This window comes from Malaclemys terrapin, chromosome 21 (assembly GCF_027887155.1).
Source record: "Malaclemys terrapin pileata isolate rMalTer1 chromosome 21, rMalTer1.hap1, whole genome shotgun sequence".
Lineage (NCBI taxonomy): Eukaryota > Metazoa > Chordata > Testudines > Emydidae > Malaclemys > Malaclemys terrapin.
This window is the reverse complement of record NC_071525.1, coordinates 8,946,840-8,974,054: the sequence shown is the minus strand read 5'-3', so window position 1 is coordinate 8,974,054 and position 27,215 is coordinate 8,946,840. Positions and strand designations below refer to the sequence as shown.

Sequence of the window (27,215 nt, the reverse complement as noted above, 5' to 3'; positions counted from 1 at the left end):
TAGCAGTACATGGGATTCTTCCTTCCGAAGTGCAGGACTCTGCACTTGTCCTTGTTGAACCTCATCAGATTTCTTTTGGCCCAATCCTCTAATCTGTCTAGGTCACTCTGGACCCTATCCCTACCCCCCAGCGTATCTACCTCTCCCCCCAGCTTACTGCCAGCAGCCAGTGCCCTGTGCCTCGACAGCACCACCCAGAGGATCCGTTGGACCGCACGGAGCAGCGGGCTGGTTTGTTCTGGGCACAGTTAGGAGAAAGGGGAAGGTGCCGTTTCCACGGAGCGCTGCATGAAGGCTGCATGGGGAAGGGTGACTTTCCCGGCTGGCTGCTGCAGAAGGGCGCAGGGCAGGGGAGGGCTGGGTGTCTCCAGCCTTCAAGTCCATGGGCGCTACCTTACTCTGCCTGTGAGTTACTACTCCCGGCCGGTGCGGCGCCCCCACATGGCCGACTCAGGGAAGGGCAGACAACACAGGGTGAAAGCCCCAGTGTCCAGACAATCACTCCTTTCTCAGTTAGGCAGAATCTGTGGTTCCCCGCAAGCAGGGAACAGCGGCTTCTGGACTCCAGCTCTTCCCTGGGCCTAACCGAGGCCCCAATCTTACCCCATCCCTGGCCAAGGCAGGGGTGTGTGCAAGTGACAGGCCATGTTCCCCAGGTGGGAGAGATCTGGGCTGAGATAGCCAGAAGCATTGAGTTGGCCACAGGGGGCAAAACCAAACTCCCCAGCTGCCCCAGAAGCCCTGCATCCAATCCCCCAAACTCCAATCAGAACTGGGACCCCAAGATCACAGCCCGGCATCCCGTGAATAACTCGGAACTGCCACATCCCCTCTGCTTCAGCCTCGAACCACCAACCCTGCCCCGTTCCTGAGCCGTGCTCTGCATCGTCCCAAGATCCCGGCTCGCTGGGTCCAAGACCCTGTGCCAGGCGGGGCATCAAACTGCATTGGAAATGCCCCCCCACCCCCGCCCCTGAAGAGAACCACCATAGGAAGCCATTAGCACCAAACACACAACCCCCCGAGGTGCACAGATCCTGCAAGGAGCTGGGCTCCGTACTCGGCAGGTGCCTGCAAGTGGCACCTTATCTCCTAACTATTGACCTATATACATGCCTAGAGCACTCCTGGGACACCACAGAGAGCGCCAGCCCCTGCCCCTTTGCAGCCAGAATACTGCGGGGGGGAAAGAGACCCCCTGCTGGTCAGGAGGAGGTATTGCAGAGCACAAGGCGAGGTATTGCAGAGCACACACCCTACTGCCGGCCGCAGCCTTACCTTAGTTTCCAGGGTCCGTGGGGCAGCTGTGCACGGCTGGGGCTGGCCAGGCACTTGGGCAACTCTGGGGGTCCGGCAAGGCTGGGAGGAGACACAATTCAAAGGGGAGGGAGGTGAGATACAAGGTCAGACAGGCAGCACAGTGGGGGTATTGAGGACCGATGTTCAGTCGGCTGCATGGGGAGGGCACTGAGCCAGGAGCATGGCACTGCCAGGGGATCGGTGCCCCAGCCCTGCCGCCTGCCCCACAGCCCAGGTAGCTCATTGGTCCCCAAGGTAATTAACCACTAACGATCCGAAGAATTCTAGCGAGAGACAGACAGGCCTGGCTAGGCCGAGTGAGGGGGAAGCAGCATCTGCCCGACAGCATCTGGGCATCACAGGGCAGCGCTACTGTGCTTTGGCACTGGGCGAGATGCCCGCTGGGCCCGGGTCCCCCGGATCAGGTGCCACCGATCAGAGAGGGCAAGGCTAGGAGCTTGTGGTTGACACGCGTGCCCCAGGCATGCACATGCATGTGCACATGCACCCCACACACACACAAGCAACCGCCAAATACACAGACCGAGGAAGCAAAGTAGAGGTTAGCCACCCCCTCGTCTGCAGTCAGGGGACAGCCTGATCCAGAGGGGAGCTCTCAACTCCCCCGAAGCCCCAGAGCTAAACCTGGGAACTGGGTATGGGCTGATGGGTCAGAGCACGGGGCTGGGCACGGCGAGGGGCACGCACAGGGTGCGCATCATTCATGGGCACCCCCTCCTTGCCCCACAGGCTGGGCACACCCACCCTCATCTGCCACCCTTTCACCTGGTGCCGGCCGGGACCTCTCAGCACTGTCCCCCGGCATGTGCCCCTGTTCCCAGTGGGGTCACAGCCCCGGGACGGAGCTCCCACCAGACGCTCCCTGGGGGGCATTATTTTAAGCCAGATGGTGACTCCGAGGGAAGCAAAGTCAGCGGCGCGACAGAAATAGCCTTCTAGGGAGCCCGGCATCAGTGGATATAGATCCCTGTGGCAGGCGGGGCAGGGGGTCTCCAGACAGACAGCCTTGGTGGGGAGGGGCAGGGACCAGACCCTTGTGCTTCGAGCCCTGCAGTCCAGCTGCAGATGTGCCGCTGAGCAAGGTTATAAATATCTCCCCCGTCAGACCCACCCACCTGCTCTCCCTCCAGCAGGTGGCGATAGCCAGAGGGGCTTCCCCAGGTGGCACAGGTGCTGCGGGCACTGACAAGGAGCTGGGGGGGGCGGCAGATTGCCCCATCATGCCCCCGCCTACCCCGAATGGATGGAGGGTTAAGGGCAGGTCTGGGTGGGGAGATGCATAGGGAAAGAACAGGGGAGAGGTGGACGGAGGGACAGACAGGCAGGGTGGAGAGGGACAGGCACACAGCACACATGGGGATACTGGGGGCAGTCGCAGCCGCGGGAGGGGCGCCTGGCTGCAGATCGAGCCCCTTGGGACCCTCCCTGCCTCCGAGTGCCATTGAATTCTCAGCTGCTGCCCGCCTGCGCCCAGAACAGGAACCCCAACGACCAGTGCCACGAGTCGGATGCGGAGCCACGAGCCACTTCCCCGGCCAAGATTCCAGCCGAGGCTCCCCGTGGGCCGCGGCGTGCTACTCTGGCCTTCTAGGCAGGCAAGAGCGTGACCCAAAACCTGAGCCGCCCGCGCGCCCCGGGCCTGCCCCCAGCTGCTCAGACCAAGGCCGCGGGGTGTTACCAGGCCAGCTGCAGAGAGGCCTTGAGCAGCAGATCAATTCATTTCATCCCATCCCGAGCCCCTGGCCACACGGCCCTAAGGAGGTGCATTATCTGGGCCGGGGATCAGCAGACCGGCATGGGACAGCATCTCATGCGCGAGGCAATTTCGGGATGAATGGGGAGATTCAGTGCAAAGTCAGAGAGGCCTTTTGTTTCCCTGATTGAAGGCTGCCCGGGTGTCACAGGAGCGGTCCCGCTTCATTTGCACGGCACAGAGAAACTCCACGAAGCCAGGCCAGCGTCTTCCCGCGGGCCGCGGTGCTGGGTGCCTGAGGCAGACATGCCAAGGCTTCCTGGTTAAAAGCCAACAGCTGGATCCGGATTACGCCCGCTCTGGGGAGGTTAGGAACAGCTTCCCGGCGGGTCAGAGATCACGCTGGCTCAGCAGCCGTGTGCATGTGCCCACGGGCAGCACCAGCCGGGGGGTAGTGCCAGCTGTGAGGCAGGCAAGCTTCCCCCGGGCAGCCCTGCTGCAACGCTTCGGTCCTACCCTGCAGCACATGCCGCAGTTCCTGTCTCAGGACCCCGATCAAACTGTCAGTGTCCCTCCATCCCAACCCCTTCCCCCAACCCCCCATCCTATCCCAGCCCTGCCAGATCCCGTTTCTCCCAGCCTGCACCAAAGGGCTGGCTCTTGGGCAGTGCCCGCGGGGCACAGGGCTGGGCGGGGACTCACGGGGCGCTCAGCTGCTCCCCGGCAGCGCTAAGGACGTTCTCCAGCCACGGAGGAGGCGCAGTTGAAGCTTTGCGACCACAGCCTCTTTTCCAGTCCATTTCCCTCGCTCCGACATCTCAGTCCGGCCGCGCCTGCCCCCAGGGACCAGGGACCAGGGATTCTCCCCCCCCCACCCCCGCTGCAAACACAAGATTGCCGGGCGCACTGGGCTGCGTTGGAGGGAAACGAAAGCAGATCGGATCCGTGAAGGAAACGCGGCATTTTAACTGGGCTCAGTGGAGAGGAAATGAAATGCATGGGGGGGGGGTCCCTAATAGAGCGGGAGGAGGGTATAATGGGGGTGTAATCGCTTTCCACTCCGGCTCCCTCAGAAAGGTCTGATCGGCCATGATTGCTAACACGTGTGGGAAATGCTGAGGAGGGAGCCGGCCTCCATGCAGAGCAGGGAACTGGTGGCCGATGGCCCGATGCCCGCGCCGGGCCCTGCCAGCTCCTGGGGAAGCAGCGGCTGCAAGAGGATCCAGGCCAGTGACTGTTGTTACACGTGGTACGGGAGCATCACATCAGAGCAGGGCCCCCCTTGTGCCGGGCGCCGCGCAGACCCCGGGCGAGAGCGGGGCCCCCGTTGTGCCGGGCGCCGCGCAGACCCCGGGCGAGAGCGGGGCCCCCGTTGTGCCGGGCGCCGCGCAGACCCCGGGCGAGAGCGGGGCCCCCGTTGTGCCGGGCGCCGCGCAGACCCCGGCGAGAGCGGGGCCCCCGTTGTGCCGGGCGCCGCGCAGACCCCGGGCAAGAGCGGGGCCCCCGTTGTGCCAGGCGCCGCGCAGACCCCGGGCGAGAGCGGGGCCCCGTTGTGCCGGGCGCTGCGCAGACCCCAGGCGAGAGCGGGGCCCCCGTTGTGCCAGGCCAAGTGAGATCAGGCCCCCATTATGCTGGGCACTGAGCTGATCTGAACTAAGGGAGAATCCGTGCCACAAAGAGCTTGGAGACCTGCCCCCTACCCGTTATCTGCTCTACTCACACTGAGCTCTCTGGGGCCAGGACTCTCTCACTCTGCATCTGTGCAGCCCCCAGCACAACAGGGCCCTGATCTCGGCCGGTGCTACCACAACATCCCAAACAACAGTCAGACGGTGCAGTGGGACGGCGCTGCAGTGAAACATGGCGAGGGGGACGGGCGACTCCAGAGGTACAGAGCACGGTGGGGAAACTGACAAAGCCCGAGCTAGGGGACCATACGGGCTTTAGCTTGGAACCACCGGGCAGAATCACCCAGGGGCTGGAGAAACCGAGGCCTCACTCGTGAGCTACGTTCTGCACAGGAGCGTCAAGAGTTGAAGCTGCCTGGGGGAGCGAAGGATGTCCAGGGCTCAGCGACCCAGCTAAGCTGCCTCCCCCCTTCATGTTCTTCCCAGCTCTCTCGGCTGATCTCGGCAGAGGGTAATTGCCCCCCACAGAGCTTGCTGTGTGGAGCGTGACACCATGTGTGAGCACCAAGACCAGCCCCTGGGACATCCCTGGGAGCTGGCCAGCCCATGGCCAGGGAGCGTGGGGCCGACCTCCATCCAGCCTGGGGAGCAGCTGCTGCAGTGAGATCTAGGCACTGGCAGTTGATATGTGTATTACGGTCATGCTGGCCAAGAGCAGGGCCCCATTGTGCCAGGCGCTGCACAGACCCCGACTGAGAGCAGGGCCCCGTTGTGCGAGGCACTGAACAGACCCCGGGCGAGAGCAGGTTCTCCCTCTCCCCCCAATACCAGGCTACTTGTTCTCATTGACAACTGAGCCAGCAGCCACCAGTGCAATGAGTGGGGTGTTCTTAGGGGCTCACTCTCTGCGTTTTAATGGGAGGAAATACAGGAACTTCCAGACTGGATCAGACCAGGGTCCCCACCCCTTTATCCTGCCTCCCACAGTAACCTCAGTCACACAGCAGGGCAGAGCAGAGCCAGAAATAGAACCCAGGAGTCCTGACCTCCAGCCCAATGCTGGGAATGAAGCTCGGGGAGGGGAGTGGGGTCTAGTGGTTAAAGCAGGGGGCTGGGAGCCAGGACTCCGGGGTTCTGTTCCCAGCTCTGGGAGGGGAGTGGGGTCTAGTGGTCTCAGTGGAAGGGGCTGGGAACCAGGAGTCCTGACTCCTGTCAAATACCCAGTGGTTGATTCCTGTGGTGTGACAAGAGGAAACCGCAGCAGCCCTTGTCCTGGTCTGGCTCCCCAGCCAAAGCCAACAGGCTGCCTCTAAGAAGGAGAACTGGCCCCGTTAACTCTTTGGAGCCTGGTGTTTCCCAGCAGGGGGTTGGGGGGCGTCGATACAAGTGCAGCCTGGCCGGGGAGACCCACCAGGGGGGCAGTGCTGAGACAATGCCTTTGTGTGGTACTGGGGCCAGGTGGGGAATAGCGCCTGCTGCTGCCCCAGCAGGGGGTGCTCTTCTCTGAGCCAGTGCAGTGCCCTAGCAGGGGGTGCGGAGCTGCAGGGGAAAGGGGGGTTCAGTAGGACGTGCTCCTGCCTTTGAGCATTGCTGAGCCAGGACACCTGGGTTCTCTTCCCAGCTCTAGGAGGGGAGAGGGCCCTAGTGGTTAAAGCAGGGTGGGGGGTGGGAGCCTGGAGTCCTGGGTTGGGATCCCAGCTTTGGGAGGGGAGAGGGGCCTAGTGGTTAAAGCAGGGAGGAGCTGGAGAGTCAGGACTCCTGGGTTCCTCAAAGGAGCATGGTCTCGCGGCCATGGGAGTCAGGACTCCTGAGTTCGAAGACAGTAAGTTCTGGGCACATCACAGATTTTAGTTAAAGGAGAACTCCGGAGCTGCTGTGCCGTGCCCTCCTCCAGAGACCCTGGGCGCTATTCTCCACCCTATGCATCTCAGACCCACTCCTGTCTTCTCCCACTGGTGAGCGCCCCCCAACTCAGACCCCTGCCCGCCCTCACCCCAGCGTGCCTAGAGCCTGGAGCAGCGCGGAGGAGGCAGGGGGGAGTTAAGCATGCGCTGTTAGCAGTCCATGCAATTGTATCAACTGGATCATTAACGAGGTCAGGGCTCCTAAAGGCACCTTTATTATTTGAAATGTAAATAATTAAATTAAAGACAATAAATCACTATTAATGCCAAGGGGCAGGGCAGGGACTGGTGTGAGTGGGATGGGGGAGGGGAGTGCATCGGATTGCATCATTAAGTGACCCTACAATAACAAATCAGAGAGAGCTCCACAGTGTCTGTGAAGGACTCTACAATAGCATCTATGAGAGACCCTACAATAACAGGCTTTATGAGAGACCCTACAAGGTGCTTTACAAACAATGGCTTATTGTGAAGTGGGCCCTGTCAGACCCATGTTACAGGTGGGGAAACTGAGGCATGGTGGGGCCAAGTAATTTGCTTCAGGACACGTGGCAGGGAATTGATCCCAGGCATCCCGACTCTCAGCCCACTGCTTTAATCACTAGTCCACGCTGCCCAATGACCTCCGGCCTCAAAGGGTTAACGAGGGCAGAGCTGGCTGGCTGGCAGCTCCATTTCCCTAATGGGAACATCGTGTGTCACCCCGCCCCTGACAAAACGCCAGGCTGCCCTGGCCAATGCCCATTCTGCACCAAACCACAGCTGCCTGTAGCAGGCTGTGAATGGCCGACACCGACGCAAGATTCACACAGCTCAAGGCTGGCAAGGCCACCACCCTGGAGGAGGAAACCATCTTGGAGGGGTTGCTCCACAGCAGAGAAGGGCTTGTGTGTGCATGCACATCTGTGTGTGCATGTGTGTTTGCACGTGTATATGCATGTGCACATGCATGACTGTGCATATACATCGGTGTGCATGCACATGCGTGCGCTCAGGTGCATATATGTGCACAAGCGTGCATGTGTGTGCATGAGCGTGCATGTGGATGCCTACGTGTTTGTGCAGGTATGTGCATGAGCGTGCATATGGATGCCTGCACATGTGTGCAGGTATGTGCATGAGCGTGCATGTGGATGCTTGCATGTGTGTGCAGGTATGTACAAGTGTGTGCATGAGTGTGCATATGGACGCATGCACGCGTGCATGTACAGATATGCATGTGCATGTTTGTGCGTGCAGGTGTTTGTGCATGCACATCTCTCTGTGTGTGTCTTTGTGCAGGGACGCGTGTGCACATGAGGGCGTGGGTGGCAGGTGGCACTGGGAAGCCATCGCTGAGGAGAATGAAGTCATGTCTTCTAAGGAGGCAAAGTAACAGCCCCGGTGTGAATTCCAGCGTAGGCAGGGAGCCATTTTAAGGGCTGCCAACTTTCTTCTTAATTATTAAAGAGCCCACAATGTATCACAGCTAACTACCGTTGGCGCGGGGAGAGTAAACAACCGGGTAAGTTATGGCTTGCCTCGGGCACGGAACGACGCCGGCCTGTGGCCTGCACCGTGGCCCAGACCTCACCGGCACGATGCTCGTCAAAGCCTGACCAGAGGCGCTGAGCTGCACTGATTCCCGTGGTGCACGCCCTCGCACGCACACACACAGAGCACCCATCTCTACGTGTGAGCTCTGAGGTGCATGTTTACCTGCATGCTCATGAACTGCCCCTCCACCCCGAATCCTGTCCCCTGAACTCGGCTCAGCGGGTCCAATGCTCTGTCGCCCAGTGGTCAGCCAGTCGTTTGCATCAGGGCAAAGAGAGTCCTCCCCCACCCCCCCACTTTGCACTGGTGCAGGCAACTGCCTGGCGGCCAGGCCATGGTGCATCGGGCCCCCTGCATTCGTTATTTGTATTCCAGTAATGCCCAGAATCCCCACGGAGATGGGACCCCGCCGGGTCTCTGGGCCCCGAGCTCAGAGACACTCCCAGGCGCTTTAAGCACATGTAGCCCCATTGATTTAACGGGCACGGCGCAGAGCCAGATCGTTAGCTGGCGCAAGCTAGTGTAGCTCCATTGACATCACTGATTTACACCACGGGGGATCTGACCCCATTGGCTCCAATGGAGCGAGGCCCAATTACACCTGCTGGGAATCCGGGCCATGCTCCGTGGGGCTGAGCTGTGTAATGACAGAGGGGTTTCCCAGGTGGGAGGATGCACCCCACCGGAGGGATGCACAGGGGGGTGTCCCTGGGGCAGTCCCCTTCCCTGGGCCTAACTGGCTGGAGCCCTGATCCCCCCTGAACCCCTCTTGAAACTGACCAGCGGCTTTCCCTCTCCTTTTTGAGGAATTCAAGCAACCCCCCAGAGGGGCAGTGACCAGCTCTAGGCAGCCCCGGGCTGGCTCCTCGCCCACCCCAGCCCAGAGCCGCGCAGACGAAGGGCAGAAGCCACAGGCGAGCCCGAGCTTTCCAACCTCCTCTCGGCTGTAACTAGCGGGGGACAGAAATGGGCCTGACTCCCAGGAGAGCTCGGGGTGTGGGGGCCAACCGTGCAGAGCCCCCAGCGGGAGCCAGATCTTCAGAAGGGGCGTGTACAACTGTGCGTGTGCATTCACACGTGTGTGTGGACGTGCACGTATGCATTTGTGTGTGTGTGTGTGCACGACCGTGTATGCAGAGCAGCGTGCATCCAACGTGCAACGCTCTTGTGAAAATCCTGGCTGAAGCCTGGGAGTTTAGCGGGGGAGGGGGAATCACAACGGGCAGAGCTGCGAGAGACAGGACTGGTCAGTGGGCGCAGCACCGGGCTGGCAGTCAGGACACCTGGATTTCATACCTAGCTCAAGGAGGGGAGTGGGGTCTGGTGGTTAGAGCCAGGGGGCTGGGAGTCAGGACTCCTGGGTTCTATTTCCCAGCTCTGGGAAGGGACTGGAGTATAGTGGTTAGAGCAGGGGATTTGGAGTCAGGACTAAGACCCCCCCCACACACACACACACCCAATCATTCTCATATTTGGGGGTGAGTTTTGTGAATTTAACACTGTTTTTGGGGGCGGGGAGGGGCTGAAGACAAATTCTCTGATGCTCTCCAGGGCAGGACCAGTCTGGATCCTAACAGCGGGCACTCCCTGTTACCCCGAATTTAAGGGGGGGATGTACCCGAGAATGTAATCAAGCTAATTGCAACCATATTGTGTGCATTCAGCCATCACAAATGAATCCAATAAAACGCCACATAGTAGAGGGTTAATTGGAAAGCAGGCTTTTAGAGGCAAGGTCAAAACGAGTTGGCAGTTTCCGCTAATTAGAATGGAAAAAGCGGGGAAACAAGTGAACAAATCAAACCAGAAAAAAATTAAGTAAATAAAAAACCTTAAGTCTGGGCACCTTCAATATTAAAAAATTATTACACATTTTAAAACATAATAATTTTCTAGGGGTTATTGTAACCTGTGTGTTTTATAAAAAATAGTGATAAAAAACCTAGCTAATATAGCGGACTTCAAAGCCATCCTCTGAAGCCATCTCGAGAAACGTTTTTCCTAACACCGTTTTTCCCCGGTGGGTGAGCAACTGGCCACTGCGTACCCACTGTTAACTACCCACCACCGTTCCGGATTTAAGGTAAACCGATTGCTTCTGCCTGTGCGTGCCTAAATCTAATAAACGGCAGCTTACTCGCATGAATCTTTTATCAGACGGAATTGCTGTGTTCCCCATCGATTGATTTCCTGACACTGCCTGGAGTGAAACAGTGAAGTAGCCCCTCCTGGGGGTTCCTAAAACCCTGGGTAACATGCCCCCATCCCGCAGCTATTCCTTTCGCCTCCCGCTCGCCTTTCCTCCCGGCCCTGGTGCCCTGGGCCTCTGGCACCTCCCGGCTGGGTCCTCCTAAATCCATGACTGTGCAGAGCCTGGTATGGCACACAGCTGCCCACCTCCTCTGTGGCTCAGGCCACCACACCCAGCCCATTCGCCAGTCCCACTCAGCATCCCTCGCCCGTTCACAGAATATCAGAGTTGGAAGGGACCTCAGGAGGTCATCTAGTCCAACCCCCTGCTCAAAGCAGGACCAATCCCCAGACAGATTTTTTTTGCCCCTGATCCCTAAATGGCCCCCTCAAGGATTGAACTCACAACCGTGGGTTTAGCAGGCCAATGCTCAAACCACTGAGCTATCCCTCCCCATTTGAGGCCCTGCTCCTAATTCTCCCAGCAGCAAACGGCTCAGCAACGTCAGGGAGTGAATATCCATCCACACACGCCCGCGACAGCTGAGCGGCTCCGGGACAAGGCAGACCCCAGAGCCGGGACGCGGGGGACACAGCACCCCCAGATCTAGATCGAACTCCCCGAGGAGACCAGGCGGATCCAGAGTCTGACCAGTTTTAGGAGGCGTCGCAGGACAAACGCTCCTTTTACTCCCAACCCTACCAATCCCTTCCCACCCCCCGAAGAAGCTACCCTAAGCAGAGTTCTGGCCCCAGAAAGGGAGAAGTGCCAGAGACGCCATCAAGTCCATTAGGGGCTTCGCTATTGCTCCTGATTTTACCTGGAAGGTGCCGAGACACCACAGTGGTGGGCAGCAGGATAACACCCTAAGGAGTAGCTCGCTAGCTAGAATTACCCAACGTGGCTGCCAGCAGGGGAGGATTGGTCTTGGTCTTGGTCTTATGGTCCTGAGATCAGGACCTTCTTGCACCGGGCGCTGCCCAGACGCACAGTGAGGGACACTGCCTGCCCTTAAGAGCTAACAATCTAGACAGATGAGACGGGCTAAGGATGGGAGGGGAAACTGAGGCAGAAAGAGGGGTCTTGATCTGCCCAAGCCAGGCCTAGAACCCAGGTGCCCTAATGCCCAGTGCCTTAGCTGGCGGCTCATCCAGCATTGCTGTTCAGGGCTCACCCACCAGGCGGCAGCAGTGCCCCCAACTGCCACATTGGGGCTTTAAACAACCACCTCCTCCAATGCCCCCCTTCCTGCAGATCCCGGAGCCTGACTCTAAAGCCCGACTCCGTTGGCATCCCCCAGCCGCTGAGCACCCACTAAAGGGAACTGGGAACAATTCCGTTACCACTTGGGTTCTTCCTGCTACAGCCAGCGGGGCCGTAAATGCCATATTGATTAATCCGTTCGCCCGCTTACTGATAAATAGCTTCTAATTTGTTGCCTCTGGGCACGGCAGCCAATGCAGATGAACCGCGGGTGACGGAGATTAATGGGTTGCTGGGTGGTAATTTGATTTCATCGGGGCTCTGAGTCACTCCGACTTCGGCAATTTAACCCCGTCGCCTGCGATTCCGCTAGCACCTGGGACAAGGCTGCTTCTCCACGGGCCGGGTGGCAAGGGGGTTTCCTCATTGCTAACTACCACAGGCTTTCGAGGGTTAAACCGCCCCGGGGAAATAAAATCCTTGCAGGCCAAGGAGGCAGTGTTGCCTAGTGGCTTGGGAGACAGCACAATTGGGCTCTCTTCCTACTGACCGTGGGTAAGCCCTTTCTCGCGCCGTGCCTCAGTTTCCCCGCTCACTCCTTGTCTATTTAGCCTGTGAGGCCCAGATCCTCAAAGGTATTCAGGTGCCTGACTCCCATAGGCATCTAGGCCTACACCCTTCGGGCCAGGGACCGCCTCCCACTCTGTGTCCGTGCAGCGCCCTGCGCAATCTCAGCTGGGTCATCTCGGCGCTACCATAATACACCTAATATTATCACCACCTGGGGATGATGCCAAAGGCCTTGTCTACGCACAGTGCTATTTTAGAGGGAGCCTCGCCGATTTGGCCCTGCGGACGCACGCGTGTCTCATGGGTCATCAGGGCAAAGTGGGGATTTTCCAGAATATTGTTCTGAAGCCCCTGCGTGCCTCAGTTTCCCCCACATTTTGCATTGCTACTCAGCGGGCGCAAAGGGCTTAACAGTGCTCTTGGAGCAGAGCTGGAGACGGGGGATGGGCGGAATAGCCTCTCTGTCCGGGGCAGACCAAAGGGGGCCAATAGAGAATCCGAAAAGGGCCAATGCTCAGAACATGCCCACAAGCAAACAGCAGCCCAGAGGAAGGCGATTTTCCCCAGGGAAGCTGAGCCGAGGGCCCCGCTCGAGAACAAAGGGAGCAAGGTGCCAGGTGGCGAAGTTAAATGGAGTCCGAGACAGTTTGGCAGGCTGATCGCATTGGCTTAGTCAGCATGGACCATGGCTTCACCTTTGCCTGTTTGCTGGCCTAAGGACTTTCAGATTCTGTAGCCAGGCGACTAATAAACTCTCCTCTGCTGGGAGAAGGCTGACTGCTCTGGCTGCAGGTACCCACCGAGAGCACTGCGCCCTGCCGGGGTCTGCCTGGGCTGGATTCACTGCAGGGAGCCGTGGAGAGAGACCGGGATCGCTGGTGCCCAATGGGCCAGGCTCAGCGTCTTGAAAGCCCCGGGCCTGCCCCTGTGGAACTGAGCGTCCTGGGGGCCCAGCCCACTAAAGGGGTCACTCCCATGGACCAGCCCTGTGGGTCCGCGCTCTAGAACTTCCCTGGAAAGGGTTAATGGGAGCGGTGCCCAGCGTCCCCCTGGGGCTGTTTGCATTCTGCTGTGTCCATCGATTGCATTTTGCAGGCGATAGATTTCATTGAACATCTTAATTATTAAATGCGGCGCACCTGCTGTTCCGCTGCAGTGCCAGCCACCCCCTGCCCCACACCGGTGCAGCCAGCCGCCCGGAAACCCAGCCCCGTGCGCTCCGTCCCGGGAGGGAAATCAAACCCCACTGAACGGCCTCGGTTCTCACTGAGCCACCTGCCTCACCCCGGGGGCGGCTCCCTGCTCCCTCCATTTGTTCGAAAGGTGAGCTGGGGCAGCCGCTAAGATGTTCCTAATGCAGTCCCCCGGGGAGGGGGAAATCGGAGCTGGCTCAGCTGGGGGAAGGCGGGCCGGATCAGTGGGCAGAGATCAGGACTGGGAGTTGGGATTCTGTTCCCCAGCTCTGGCAAAGAGCGAGGTCTAGTGGTTAGGGCAGATAGCTGGGAGTCAGGACTCTTGGGTTCTGTTTCCCAGTGCTGGAAGGGAGTGAGGTGCAGTGGTTAGAGCCGGGGGCGTGGCGTGGCTGGGAGTCAGAACTCTTGGGTTCTGTTTCCCAGTGCTGGAAGGGAGTGGGCTGCAGTGATTAGAGCCGGGGGGCGGGGCGTGGCTAGGAGTCAGGACTCCTGGGTTCTGTTTCCCAGTGCTGGAAGGGAGTGAGGTGCAGTGGTTAGAGGCGGGGGGGGGGGGACGTGGCTGGGAGTCAGGACTCCTGGGTTCTGTTTCCCAGTGCTGGGAAGGGAGTGGGGTGCAGTGGTTAGAGCTGGGGGGGGCATGACTGGGAGTCAGGACTCTTGGGTTCTGTTTCCCAGTGCTGGGAGGGGAGTGGGGTGCAGTGGTTAGAGCCAGGGGCATGGCTGGGAGTCAGGACTCCTGGGTTCTATCCCTGGGAGGAGAGTGGGGTGGTGATTAGAACCAGAGTGGAGGGGGGCAGGCTATAAGCCAGGACGTGCAGCGAGACGCTCACACACTATATGGATGGACACAGACAGCTGCCTGGGACAGTTTGGCTAGTGACCTCCCTTGGAGCAGGAGCGGGAGCAGGCTTGTGTGAAATGGGCCGGGAGAAGGAGGCAGGGTAGTGGGCCTGGCACTCTGATACAGAGTCATTCTTTCATGGCCCTTGTTAGGGGTGACTAAGCCAGCCATAATCACCCCCCATGCGCTGCCAGGCAGCCATCTCTGGGCCTGAGCCTCTCGACCCAGCCTAAGAGCGGGCCGGGAACTGCTCTTGGAGCAACAGGCGCTTTATTCCAGCACAGCCTGGTTTAACGGGGGGGGGGGGGGGGATCCTCTCCCCCTTTGAAAGTCTTCCCCGAGGGCATTAAGCCACAGCAGGTGGAGCAAGGGAAGGTTGCAGCAGAGCTAATGGGGCAGAGGGGAGCAGCTGCTAGAACAAACCCAGAGCTTCACCACTATCCGACCCACGGGGCTAGATTTCAGCTCCTCCTGTCACCTGAGCCAAAGGAGAATCCTCCACAGGCTGTTAGCAGTCCAGGGCTTATGACACACAGTTGAGCAGTTCTAATTCCAGCCACCAGGCAGCAGCGGTGATGCGCAGGCTCTAGATAGATTGACACAGTATTCGAGAAGGCAATTCTAGCGGCCAAGCGGTGAGCAGTTTATAGACTGCTCTCTTCATCCTGACGGAGCCCAGAATGCTAACTTATAAGGATCACCTCCCCTGCCACAGAAGCGCAGCCCCTCTGGGGTGCAGCACAGCAGGTGGTTAACAGCTGCACAGCACTGCTGCAATGGGATTGCTTATCCAGCGCTGAAAGGTTGCGATCTCTGGGGTGGGGCACAGCAGCACGTTAAGAGCTGCCTGGTAAGAGTGCATAGGGATGGCTTGCCCAGGGCTGAAATGCAGCCACCTCTGGGGTGGAGTGCGTCAGTGGTTTAGCAACCACCCAGCAACGCTGCACAACCTTTTAGGACACACAGGAAGACGAAGGCCAACCAACGCTGGATCGGGCTAGGAAATTAGCCCTTCGCACCTAGAACCCAGTCACGCCCAGCAAGTGGGAGGAGTCTCTGGGATTTCAACCCAGTTTCTGGAGGGAATCATCCCAGCGGCTGTCAGGTACCATCAGCTCCCCTGCTCAGCCTCTGCCCTGGCTCTGATGAGGGAAGGGAGGGACCTGAGAGTGTCTGTGACAATATCAGGAAGCAAGTAACCCTGCGAGACATCCTGATTCTGGCAGCGCCGGGGCTCCTCCGACCCATTGCCTCAGCCTGTCCCCATAACCCTTCACCCCAGGGAGAGAGCAGAGGGGTGGACGGAGCAGACGGCCTGCCTGCCCGCTCGGGGGTGAGTAGCAGACCCCTGACGCCCCCACAGCTCCGGCCTGGGGCTCTGCAACTCTTGTGAGCCGGCTGCTGCCTGCTTGGAGCCTGTGGTTTGTTACAAGGGCAAATGCCCCTCCCCACACTCCACTGCCCCTGCCCAGCCCCCAGGGAGGCTGGCGTGGGGAGGGGCGGGGGGATTTCATGCAGCTCTTCTGTTCGCACAGTCACTGGATGGAAGGCACGGGGGCACCTGGCAGCTGCTCTCCTGCCTAATTAAAGTGAGCAGTTAGCACGAGGTAATCGCTGGCAGGAGACAGAGCCAAAACTAATGACACCATGGCCATAAACAATGGGCTCGGGCCGGGCCGCTCACGGTGCCAAAGCACTGGTCTCCCCAGGCCGTCGGCCGAGTGCCCACAAAGGAGGGGGCACAAATCAATCGCTCTTAATCCCCCCCCCCAGCACTCCCCATCTCTCCCAGCTAGAAATGGGGCACAACCACCACCGTTAGAATTCTTATCAGGATTAGAGCTTCTATCCGAGATCGGGACCCCGACGTGCCAGGTGCTGCACGGACACAGAGTAACTGAGATCAGGGCCCCAACATGCCAGGTGCTGCATGGACACAGAGTAACCGAGATCAGGGCCTGTCGTGCCGGGTGCTGCCTGGAGACAGTGAGAGCCAGTCCCCACCCTGAAGAGCTCCCGGTCTCTACAGACACAGGTAGTGCCCTTGTCCCACAGGTGGGGCCCAGAGAGATTGAGCGACTCCTTCAAGGCCACAATTAGAGACAGCAGCAGATGCTGGAAAAGGCCCCAGATCTGGCCACAAGCCCTTTGTCTGGGCACTGCCCCAAAGCATCAAGTGGCAGTGACCGCGCAGGCCCAGGGCCTCGGAGCAGAGGAGCATGTCAGGGCACCATCACCACCATGGCTGGGACCCCCCTCCCTGCCATCTCCCATCAGCCACAGACAAAGCCTGAGTCCCTCCTCCCCTCCCCCCGCCCCGGCCACTCACCCCAGTGCAAAGCAGGAAACACCAGCAGAGCAGAGCGGCAGGGCCATCCTCTGTGGGGACAAGTGAGGGTCAGCAGGGGCGCTGGAGACTAGACCCTGAGTCTCCTCCATGCAGGATCCGGGAGGGTGGGGGGGAGGGAGAGACCTTCCCTCCTCCCCCATCCGGCTCCTCGATCCATCCGTCCCTGTGCCCCAGCCCTTGGCAAAACCAAGTACCAGGTTTGTTACAATTGCCCTTTCGCCACCCCTTGTCCTCTCTAATGTTGCAAGCAGGACTTCTGGGTTCTACCCCCAGCTCTGGGAAAGGAGTGGGGTCTAGTGGTTAGAGCAGGGGGGGGGACTGGGAGTCAGGACTCCTGGGTTCTAGTCCCAGCTCCAGGAGAGGAGTGGGGTCTAGTGGTTAAAGCAGATGAACCTGCCCATCAGGACTCCTGGGTTCTCATCTCTATGATTTCCTGTGTGACCGGGAACAAGTCCTTTCCCCTCTGTAAACGCAGCCAACCCTGCCCGCCGTGGCTGTTTCGCTGCCCCCGGCTCGCAAGGTGCCAGATAAGCCAAGCCCAGCCGATACCCGCAGGACGGGACGCAGTGCTCAAGGCCATGCTGGCACGACTCCACTGTGCCCGTCGTCAGCCTGGCCCGCTCGCTCGGGCCCCACACGCAGCCCAAAGGGCAGCCAACAACGCCAACCGCGTGGCTTTCACAGCAGGGTCTGATCGCACTGGGTACGTCGACACTGCAGTAACAAACCCGCGGTGCCCGTCTCAGGGTTACGAGACCCTGGGCTATGAGAACCTCCCACTTTGCGGGGTCTCGGAGCCTGGGCTCCAGCCTGAGCCCAAACGTCTCCTCTGCGAGCCTGAGTCAATAGACCCAGGCTCGGAGGTTTTTTGTTGCGGTGTAGCCATAGCCACAGAGACAGGGCCCACAGTGAACCACCACAGCCCTGCCCGGGGCTGGACCGGGGACAACGACCGGAGTGTCCAACCGTAGGGAAACACTAGGCAACCGCCATCCAAATTAGTGCCCTTCGGTTCGATCACCCCAACTCCTCCGGAACCCCCCGCAGGCACCCAAGCTCCCCAGGTGCCTCGGGGGTAGCCTAGGGTTGAGTAGAAATTAGCCTTACTCGAGCAGTGTGGGAAATTGTGGTCAGTAGTGTGAGAAAGTTAAAAATGCGCTTCAGACAAGGACAAGGCCCGAGGGTAAACTGTGGCTCTGTTTTGGTTATAACTGGTCTCTGCAGGGCTTTTAACGAGTGTTTTTAAGAACTGCGAATGTTTTATTAAACCGCTATCTATACTGATAGTATGGGAAGGAGACTGGTGCAGATGGACGAGCTAGGGGAAGGAATATTTTTTATTGGACCAATTTCTGTTGGTGAGAGAGACAAGCTTTCAAGCTACACAGGCTCTTCTCCAGGGCTGGAAACGTGCTCAGAGCGTCCCAGCGAAATACAAGGTGGAACAGATGGTTTAGTGTAAGTAGCGAACACGTATTTCTGGACAAATGTACCATGAAACCAATGATACACCTGAGACACATGGATGATATTTTCCATGATATATACCACAACTTCAACAACCACCACCCGTCCACACCAGCATCCACTTCCTGGACACCACAATCAGCTTCAGCAGTGGATAGGTTGACCACTTTTCGAATGGCTGGCAACTGGACCTCTGAGACCCCACCCCGTCCTGCCTCTGCCCCCAAGGCCTCGCCCCTGCTCCATCCCTTCCCCAGGCCCCATCCCATGCTCCGCCTCTACCCCAACGGCCCCGCCCCTGCACACCACGCCACCGTGAGCTGCACAAGCCATCTGGCCTGTGCCGCCTCCTTCCTTCCACTTAAGGTTGCCACAGATTTAAAAAAAAAAAAAAAAAAGAACGTCAGGGCTTGTCAAATGGCACCCATCACATAAGCCGAAACCCGGACTGTCCAGGTGAAAACCAGACAGATGGTAACCCTAGCAGCAGACCCATACAGTCACCTACATACAAGAAACCCAGGGATCCCCACACCTACCTTCATAGATCCCGTAACCACCCAAAACACAGCAAGAAATCTGTTATCTACAGCCAGGCCCTCAGATACCACAGAATATGCTCCAAGGAGAAAGTCCGGGATACACGCCTTAACACACTCAAAACCACCTTCTCCAAACAAGGACCCGGCACCAGGGAAGTAGATCGCACCATGGAACGGGACCGTCCAAATACCCCGAGAGAACCTGCTTCTATACAGATATAAAACCCCCTCCAACCACACACCCCTAGTTGTCAACCACTACAACCCAGACTCGACATCCTAAAAAAAAAAAATCTTTCCTGAACCCCTTCTTCTGGCCTTCAGACAACCTTCCAAGCTCATCATCAGAAGCAAGTTCCCCACAGGCGAGGACCCACCAACCCAAAGCGGCACCAGACCCTGCCAGAACAACAGATGCAAAACCTGCAGACACAGCTCCACTGCTATGATGATCAACACCTCCCACAACACACCTGTCAAGATCCATGGGTCCTACGCAGGCCTAGCACAACATGTGGTGCACCTCAACCGGCGCCCTGAATGCCCCAATAACCACTATGGGGGTGACACTAGACAATCAACGATCAAAGACAGAAACATCCTGTGGATGAGCACTTTTCACAGAGCTCTGTGTCTGACCTCTCAGTCCTCGTCCTCAAAGGAAACTAGCACGACCCCTTCAAAAGATGAGCCTGGGAGCTTAAATTCAGAGCTTTGCTAGGTGCTAAAAATCATGGACTGAACAGAGACGCTGCTTTCCCCCCCATTTCTTTTCCCCCTCTGACTGGAGGGGTGTTAAGGGGCCCCTTTACCTCGAATGGCCCCTTGAAACACCATGTGTCCCACCTTGTATTTAGCTGTGACCCTCAGGGCATTTCCCAGCCCTGAAGGGGGATCATAGAATACCAGGGTTGGAAGGGACCTCAGGAGGTCATTTAGTCCAAACCCCTGCTCAAAGGGGGACCAATCCCCAGGCAGATTTTTGCCCCAGATCCCTAAGTGGCCCCCTCAAGGATTGAACTCACAACCGTGGGTTTAGCAGGCCAATGCTCAAGCCACTTTGCTATCCCTCAACTCTGGAGAAGCTCGAAAGCTCCATCTCTCTCACCAACAGAAGTTGGTCCATTACAATATATTCCCTCCTGCACCGTGTCTCTCTGACCCCCTTGGCCCCGCACGGCTACAACGCTGCAGATGCTACTTCAAATAACGTGTCCTGTAAAGCACCAATCAGGAGGGTGGCAGAAGCAGAAATGGGAACAGGGTACGGGGCAGTTTGATGTTAATTAGTGGGATGATGGCTTGTCACAGGAGTAGTTTTGTTAAAATAGAGGAGCGCCAATTAACATGCCCAGGGGCCATTAGGTTACCAGGTGTCCTTCACTCTGTTGTCAGCGGACTGAGCGCCCAGCGACACACTGTCTCCTCGGCGGGTATAAGAATAATTGTTAGTGTCAGTGGGACGCGAGCACAGTGGCAGTATTGTGGGAGCGGGAACCTCACGCCTGTTTGCTGACCTCCTCGCTCTTGTGTGGAATAACGATTGGTTTTCTCATTCAAAGTGTCGCCCGGCGTCCTCCACTAAATACATCTTCTGTAACCCACCGAGAGGCTCCAACCGGATACCCGCGCTTGGTTTTATTGCACCTTTATCTTTCAGGGCTTAATATTAATCGGGAACGTTTCGACATAAAGGGGCTGATCCTGCAGCGCACCCCAGGATCTGATTGCCCCGGTGTCCAATCCCCCTGGAGCTTCAGGGCCTGATCTGTGCCGGTGCCCCCGGCACCTCCAGGACGATCCCCCCACAGTGAGCGTGACCCACGTCTGTTCTGCTTGGGCAGCATTTTGCACGGGCGTAAGCGATTCCACGAGGCAAAGTCCTGCAAAGGGGCCGGAACCCTGGCTGGTGTGAAGTAGCATTGCTCCCTCTGGCCCTGGTTTCTGAAGCCGGGCGCCCTCTCGCCACACTCCGCGATGGGACGGATTGTGGACGCAGCCCGGACGCTCCCACAATGGCTCAGTTCCCACCAGCGAAAGCCACCCCCGGCAGCACGTTCCGCTGGCCATTTCCCGGGGGGGGAGGGGACGCGGCAGGGGCTGGGAAAGCGTGAGATTGGGAAAGATTTCCCCCTTCTCCTGCCGTCAGCCCAGCTCTTCCCATGACTCTTAACACAAACATCCCGTCCCTGGTGTGATCGGAGTGTTACAATCATTCATTCCCCACCCCCGCCCCCACCCCTGGCTTTGCACGGGGAAGCTGGGAACTGGAAGCTGTTATTTTCGTCACGCACACTGGTTTGTTACGGTAGGCTTGCACATGTACCCCATTGTTGTGGTAGGGTTGCGTGCACACACTGCGGTTTGTTATGGGAGGGTTGCACACATACCCAGCTGTTATGGTAGGGTTGTGCACAGTGATTTGTTATTGTACAGTCACACACATTCCCCTCCCCCCCCTTGTTATGGTACAGTTGTGTACACACACAGCACTTTGTTAGTCTAGGGTTGCACACTCATCCAGTTATTATAGTAGGATTGCGCACACAGTGGCTTGTTATTGTAGGGTCACGCATGTCCGCCATTGTTATGGTAGGTTGCGCACGCACAGGGGTTTGTTATTGGGGGGTTGCCCACATACCCAGCTGTGCACACAACAGGTTGTTATGATAGGGTCACACACGTCCCCCACTGCGCACAGAGTGGTTTGTTATTGTAGGGTCACACACACACACCAGTTGTTATGATAGGGCTCCATACAGGCCAGTCTGCTATTTGCAGGGTTATGCCCATGCAAGCGGGTTACAGAAGCGAAGCAGGTGCCAGGTTGTTATTGTAAAGGCAGCAGGTCCTTGTTATTTGAGGGTGTGTGCATGCCAGTTTGTTTACTGTAGGGTCGCACACTTGCGCATTTGTTATGGTCCCCTTCTCTAGCCACTGGACCACAACTCTTTCCATACATAGGAACAGGGTCCAGGAGTCTTGATTGCCTCCCGTTCCCCACCAGCTCTAACCCTTAGACCCCACTCCCCTCCCAGAGCTGGCAACAAAAGGAGTTTTGATGACCCATCTCCCACTGATCTCAGGAGAAGGTTTGGGTGGGGAAAGGGGAAAGCAGGGGTGTGTCCTATCAAAATAGCCAAGCAACCCTGCCATGGGGGCTGGGAATGGGTTCTCAGTCCCCACCCCCCCGGAATCCTGGCCCCCACATCACACCCAAGCTGCTCACCCAGGACAAATATTTAAATGCACATTTGCTTATTTACATTTCCCGCAGCTTGGGGCTGGCTCCCCGAAAGCCAAGCACACACCCCCATCCATCTCCATGCCAACCCCAGAGCAGGGAGTGCAGACTGCCAGCAGGCGCTGCCAGGGCTTCCCCCTGCACTGCCCCTCTAGCTGTGGGAAGGGGTCAGAGGCAGCTGGGCTCACAGCGCCTCCTGCTGGCGAGAGGACAAAGACAACTGCAGGAGATGCCGCAGCCCCAGATGCATCGATGCAGGCTCCGGGGTTACTAATGCAACAGTCTCGAGCCCCCATGCAGGCCGCACTGGGGGTTAAAAAGCAGAGATGGGGGGGCAGCCAATGGCTGTTCCAGTGCCCCCTGCTGGTGGCGGGGTGCTGGGAACATCCCAGAGCCTGGGGGCAAGCCAAACAGGAAGTGTCTCCTACCGACAGTTCCCAGCCCCAGAGGAAACTGGACCAGCTGCTGCTGCAAGGAGCTTGCTGGGCTTCGTAACACACGGGCCTCCAGGCTCAGCTCCTGGGCCTCTGTGGTGCGAAGGGGACCCCTCCCCTCTCGCGGGGATAGAGGGGGACACTGCGGGGCCAGGCTGAGAGTGGGGTGCAAGGGGAGATGGGGGCACACAGGCGTTCCGGGGACCCTGCAGGGCAGTGGGGGAATGGGAACACCTATAATTTCAAAGACCAGGCTGGGTGGGGGAGCAGAACGCATGGGGCAGACCCCACTCCCCAAGTCACTCTGCCCACAGCGTTCACCTCACTCCTGTCTTTCGCTGCCCGTGTGTGTGTGGGGGGGTCCTGGGCTGCTCCCCTAAATCCCTGCCTCTGCACAGGCACTGCCCCTCCCCTGCTGGCTCAGCACCTGCCCGGGGGCTCCTGTCCCACCCCTGGAATATGGACTCAGGATCTCCGTTAGCACCACCCAGTGAGCACAGCTGAGCAGGACATCAGCTGAGCAAGGCGGCACCAGGCCTGGGCTACCCACCTCCCAGGTTCAAGTGCTGACTCACCTAGAGCAGGGGCTGGGAGCCAGGACTCCTGGGTTCTAACCCCCAGCTCTGGGAAGAGAGTAGGGTCCAGTGGCTAGGGGAAAGGGGTATTAGGAGCCAGGACTCCTGAGTTCTAACCCCCAGCTCTGGGAGGAGAGTAGGGTCCAGTGGCTAGGGAAGGGGGTACTGGGAGCCAGGACTCCTGGGTTCTAACCCCCAGCTCTGGAAGGAGAGTAGGGTCCAGTGGCTAAGGAAGGGGTATTAGGAGCCAGGACTCCTGGGTTCTAATCCCCGGCTCTGGGAGGAGAGTGGGGTCCAGTGGCTAGGGAAGGGGGTACTGGGAGCCAGGACTCCTGGGTTCTAATCCCTGGCTCTGGGAGGAGAGTGGGGTCCAGTGAGTAGAGCATGGGGGCTAGGAGTCAGGACCAAACACACGGATCTGTCTCCCTTCCCTCCACACTTTCTTGGTCTCTTTTTGCCATTGTTCCTGATTCGGGGGTAGTTACCAGACACCCATTTGCCCCAGATGGCCACATTCAGGTCCCTCATAATGACCCCCTTCTTCCCACCGCCCTGGCCACTCCTCTGTTCCGTTCCTACCCTATAAACGTGCACTAGGATTAACCGGCCCCATTACAATGCGAAATATTTGTATTCACTCCCAGTGCAAACCCCAGGGGGGAGGGGGAAATCAATGGGGTGAAGTTGCCCCCTACCCGTCTGCAGAGGCCGCTGCCTGAGAGCACATTTGTATTGCATCGAGCACTCTGCCATCTCCCCGAAAGGTCACCCTGCAAAGGCTGGAAGGGGGGAGCATAACTAGTCCGGTGGCTCCGGACTAGAGAGCTTTATTTATACGCTGTTTGTTAAAGCCGAAGCGGCAGCATTAGTAGAGAGCTTCCAGCCGCTGCAGCCAGTAATCAGGGCCAGGGGAAATAATCAATTCACTTATATTAATGGGGGGTTGTTTTTAAAGGCTTGTAAATATCAGAAATCGAGCAAAGCAGCGACTCGACAAGCAACAGAGAGTGGGGTGGCGGCCCATCAGAGGCAACTTTTGTTCCTCTAAAAGCTTAAACGTGCCAAGACAATTCTGCTCCTTTATTTTCTGCAAGCCAGGATCGCGCTGGTCATAACATCCCAGCCTGTAGGTGGCGCCCGAGTACAGCCGGGCAATAGTTCCGTGGGGTTGGGTCACGCTGCCCCCTGCATAACGTGCAGCCCCGACACTGCTGCAAAGCAAGTGTGTAGTGCATAGCAACTCTACCACGACAAAGCACCACACATAGCCCCATGGCCCACGAGAGACCCTACAATAACAAACTGGTCTCATAGCCCCAGAGCCTACGAGCAACCCTACCATAACAAAACAGCATCGTAGCTCCACGAGTGACCCTACAATAACAAAGTGGCACCATAGCCCCAGGCCCACGCAGGTACCTTACCGTGTCAAGGCGGCATGTGCAGTGCTTGGCATTAACGTTGCAGTGGTGCCAGTGACCGCACGTGGTGCGAGGCGCCAGAGCCACACAGCCCAAATGTTGCTCCATTTCCTCCTGCATTCGTAGGGGCCCTGCGTTCCTCTGCCCCCAGGTCAGGGATGTAATGGCAAAGAGCGGCTGCCCCAGCGCTCGTCATAGGTCTGGAGATGCTAAAACAGCCAAACGCCAAGGGCCTTTCTTCAGGCAAACCTCCCAGTGACAGGATTTGCCCCGAGCTCACCGAAGACCCTACAATAACCAACAACCAGCTGCAAGACAAGAGGCAGCAAAGCAGTGCATGTAGGCTAGCATTCCCCCGCCACCCTGCACTAACAAACCAGCGCCTCCGGCCTCAGGCTCAAACAATAACTCTCGTTTGCCCCAACCAGCATTTGCAAGAGGCCCTACAATAATAAAGCCAGCCACTAGAGAGACCCTGCAACAGTAAAGAAGGAGGCACAGCCCGGTGCCTCGGAGTCACCCAACAACTGTTACGGAGAGCTCCAGCGACTCAGTGCAGATCTCAATTGGAGGCTCTTTGGAGCAAGGACCATCTCTTTGTTCTGTGTGTGTACAGCACCTAGCGCCACGAGGTTCTGGTGCAGGACTAGGGCTCCTGTGAGCTACCATAATACTCCTAATAAATAATGTACGGCGTCTAGCACACTGGGATCTTGGTCCAGGACAGGAGCGCCTAGGCATTACCATAATACACCTAATAGCATTAAAAAGGAGAGTGTCCAGCACAGTGTGGTTGTGGTCCTGGTCCCAGACTGGGGTGCCTAGGAGCTACCATAATACACCTAATTTCAATACAAATGTACAGCGCCTAGCACGATAGGGTCCTGGTCCATGACTGGGGCTCCTAGATGCTACCATAATACAGCATAATAGTTATAAAACTGATGTGTATGCAAAGCCGTCACAGGCGACCCTACAGAATCAAACCAGCACCGAGAGTCCCAGCGTTACCGGTGCCACCCTACGCTGAAATTCTCGAGCATGCGGCACAGCGGTCACACGCGACCCTACGATAACAAACCAGCACGTAAACAAAAGACGGAGAGGAGCGATCGTTTCAGTGTGCTCAGTTTCCAGCCTGAGGCACATTTGCTATAATTAACAGCCAAAGGGAAATATATTATATATATATATTAGAAATAAAAATAGACGATAGATCTTGTGCCAGGGCCCCAAGCGGAGGAACTAACCCATACTTTTCCAGAGGAACAAGAGAGAGCGTCTCTTGTGAATGGAAATCTCTGCTCGGCTCTTTCCATCCTTGAGCTCCAAGCGCAGCATGGGATTTGACCTCGCAATGGACACCCTGGGGGAGTAAAGGCCAGGCCCGGGCATTGACCAAAACTCTGTCACCTGGTGAACGTGGCAGGACAGTGGGTCGATCTCTCCCATGTCTCCTTGGGTTGGGAGCTGCAGTTATCTCGGGGGGCGGGGGGAGAGACAGACACCCCTACCTCCGCAGGGCAGCAAGGAACTGGGTTTGTGTGGCGTCCCAACACACCTCGCTGTCTTGTTAGCATGCTGGTAATCGGCCCTCATAAGAGACCCTACAATAACAAACCAGCATGCATGGCCCCGATGGCCCATGAGCAACCCTATCATAACAAACCAGCATACACAGAGAATTACCAGGTGGGATCACATTTGGATCCATCTGGCCCAGTACAGCCAGTGACCAGAATCAGCTGCATCAAAACAAGCTGCAAGAAACCCTGCAGCCATGGGATAGCCTGTCCCCAGGGAAAGGCCCCTTGTGGCGCACCCAAAAATAAGCACACCCTACAAAAACAAACCAGCACACGCAGCCCCAGCCTCACAGGGGCCCTACAATGATAGGGCAGCATACGGCCCCACCTGTACAAGGAGCAGTGTTTCATAAAATTGCTCACGGTACATACACAGGAGTCAGTTCCTTTCTCACTGATGTGCAGCCACTTCTGGGGTGGAGCACCGCCACTGATTAACTCTTAAAACACCCACAGTGCTAACAGCTCTCAGGGGGCATTTTTCATCCTTCCATCCATCTTTAAATGCTTTACATGGGCGGGTAAGTATCATTATGTTCCTTTCACAGGTGGGGAAACTGAGGCGTGGAGAAGGGAAATGACTTACCTGAGGTCACCAGGCTGGTCAAGACCAGGAACAGAACCCAGGAGTCCAGTGCCTCAGTTGCTACACTGCATCACCTCCCCCTCTCCTCCCCCAGATCTGTCCCGATGGTTCCTCGTTTGCCCGTTTGGGACAGGAAGTGAAGAAAAACGCCGTCTCTAATGGAAACCACAAAGGGGTGGAGGTGGGGGATTCGCACAGGAGAACTGAATTCCCTTTGCTGGAGCAGGAAGGGCTCAGAGCTTATGTCAAAGGCTCCTATATGCTAAGCCGGGGAGCGTTCTGATGTACAAGGGGCTCTGGGATGCAAGCTAAGGAGATGGCACCAGTGCCCTGCGCGGCTTGGATGGGGAAGTCCGTGCTGCCGTTTCTGAGGCAATCACGGGGCCAGAGCGCCGGGGAAATCGGTTGTTGCCAGGCATGTCCATCCACACATGGTTGTGTCACCCCATCCTGCCAGGGTGCAGGCTCCAAACGCTGCAGAGAGATTCAGCCCCAGAGGCCAGGGAGAACTGGCTGGACTGAGCGTGGGAGATGCAGCCTCCTTCAGCCTCCAAGAGAGGGCGCTGTTCTGCACCCAGCTGCGTGAAACGAGTTTGCTGGATCTCAGTCCCGGGCCCAGTGAGCAGCGTGGCCAGGCGGATGGCAACTGATGCCACCCTCCTTGGCATTCACTGGTCTCCTTGGTGAAGGGCCCAGGGCAGAATGGGTCACAGAGCCTGAGTCCCCTCTAGAGAGTGGGTCCCTTCAGGGCAGGGCAAAGAGGGTGGGAGACAGATGCCTCCTGGGCTGTCCCTGATTGGTGGGGTGGGAGTCTCCAGGGCTGCCAATCCGGCAGTCACCCCAACTTCAGAGATGGGGGGGCAGGGCTGTGAAACCAGCTTGCTCTAGTCTAATGACAGCTGATTTCCACAGTGCTAATTGCCAATCAAGA

The 27,215-nt window shown here is 57.8% G+C and overlaps 1 protein-coding gene across 4 annotated transcripts in view; it reads right to left on the bottom strand.

Moving 5' to 3' along the window:
• SEMA6C (semaphorin 6C) overlaps positions 1 to 27,215 on the bottom strand; it is a 91,874-nt gene that overhangs the window by 59,983 nt on the left and 4,676 nt on the right. For all 4 annotated transcript variants that reach the window (XM_054011409.1, XM_054011411.1, XM_054011412.1 and 1 more), the window contains exon 2: positions 1,279 to 1,359. The gene's annotated coding sequence lies outside the window, so the exon portion shown is untranslated. The remainder of the gene's footprint in view (positions 1 to 1,278; positions 1,360 to 27,215) is intronic.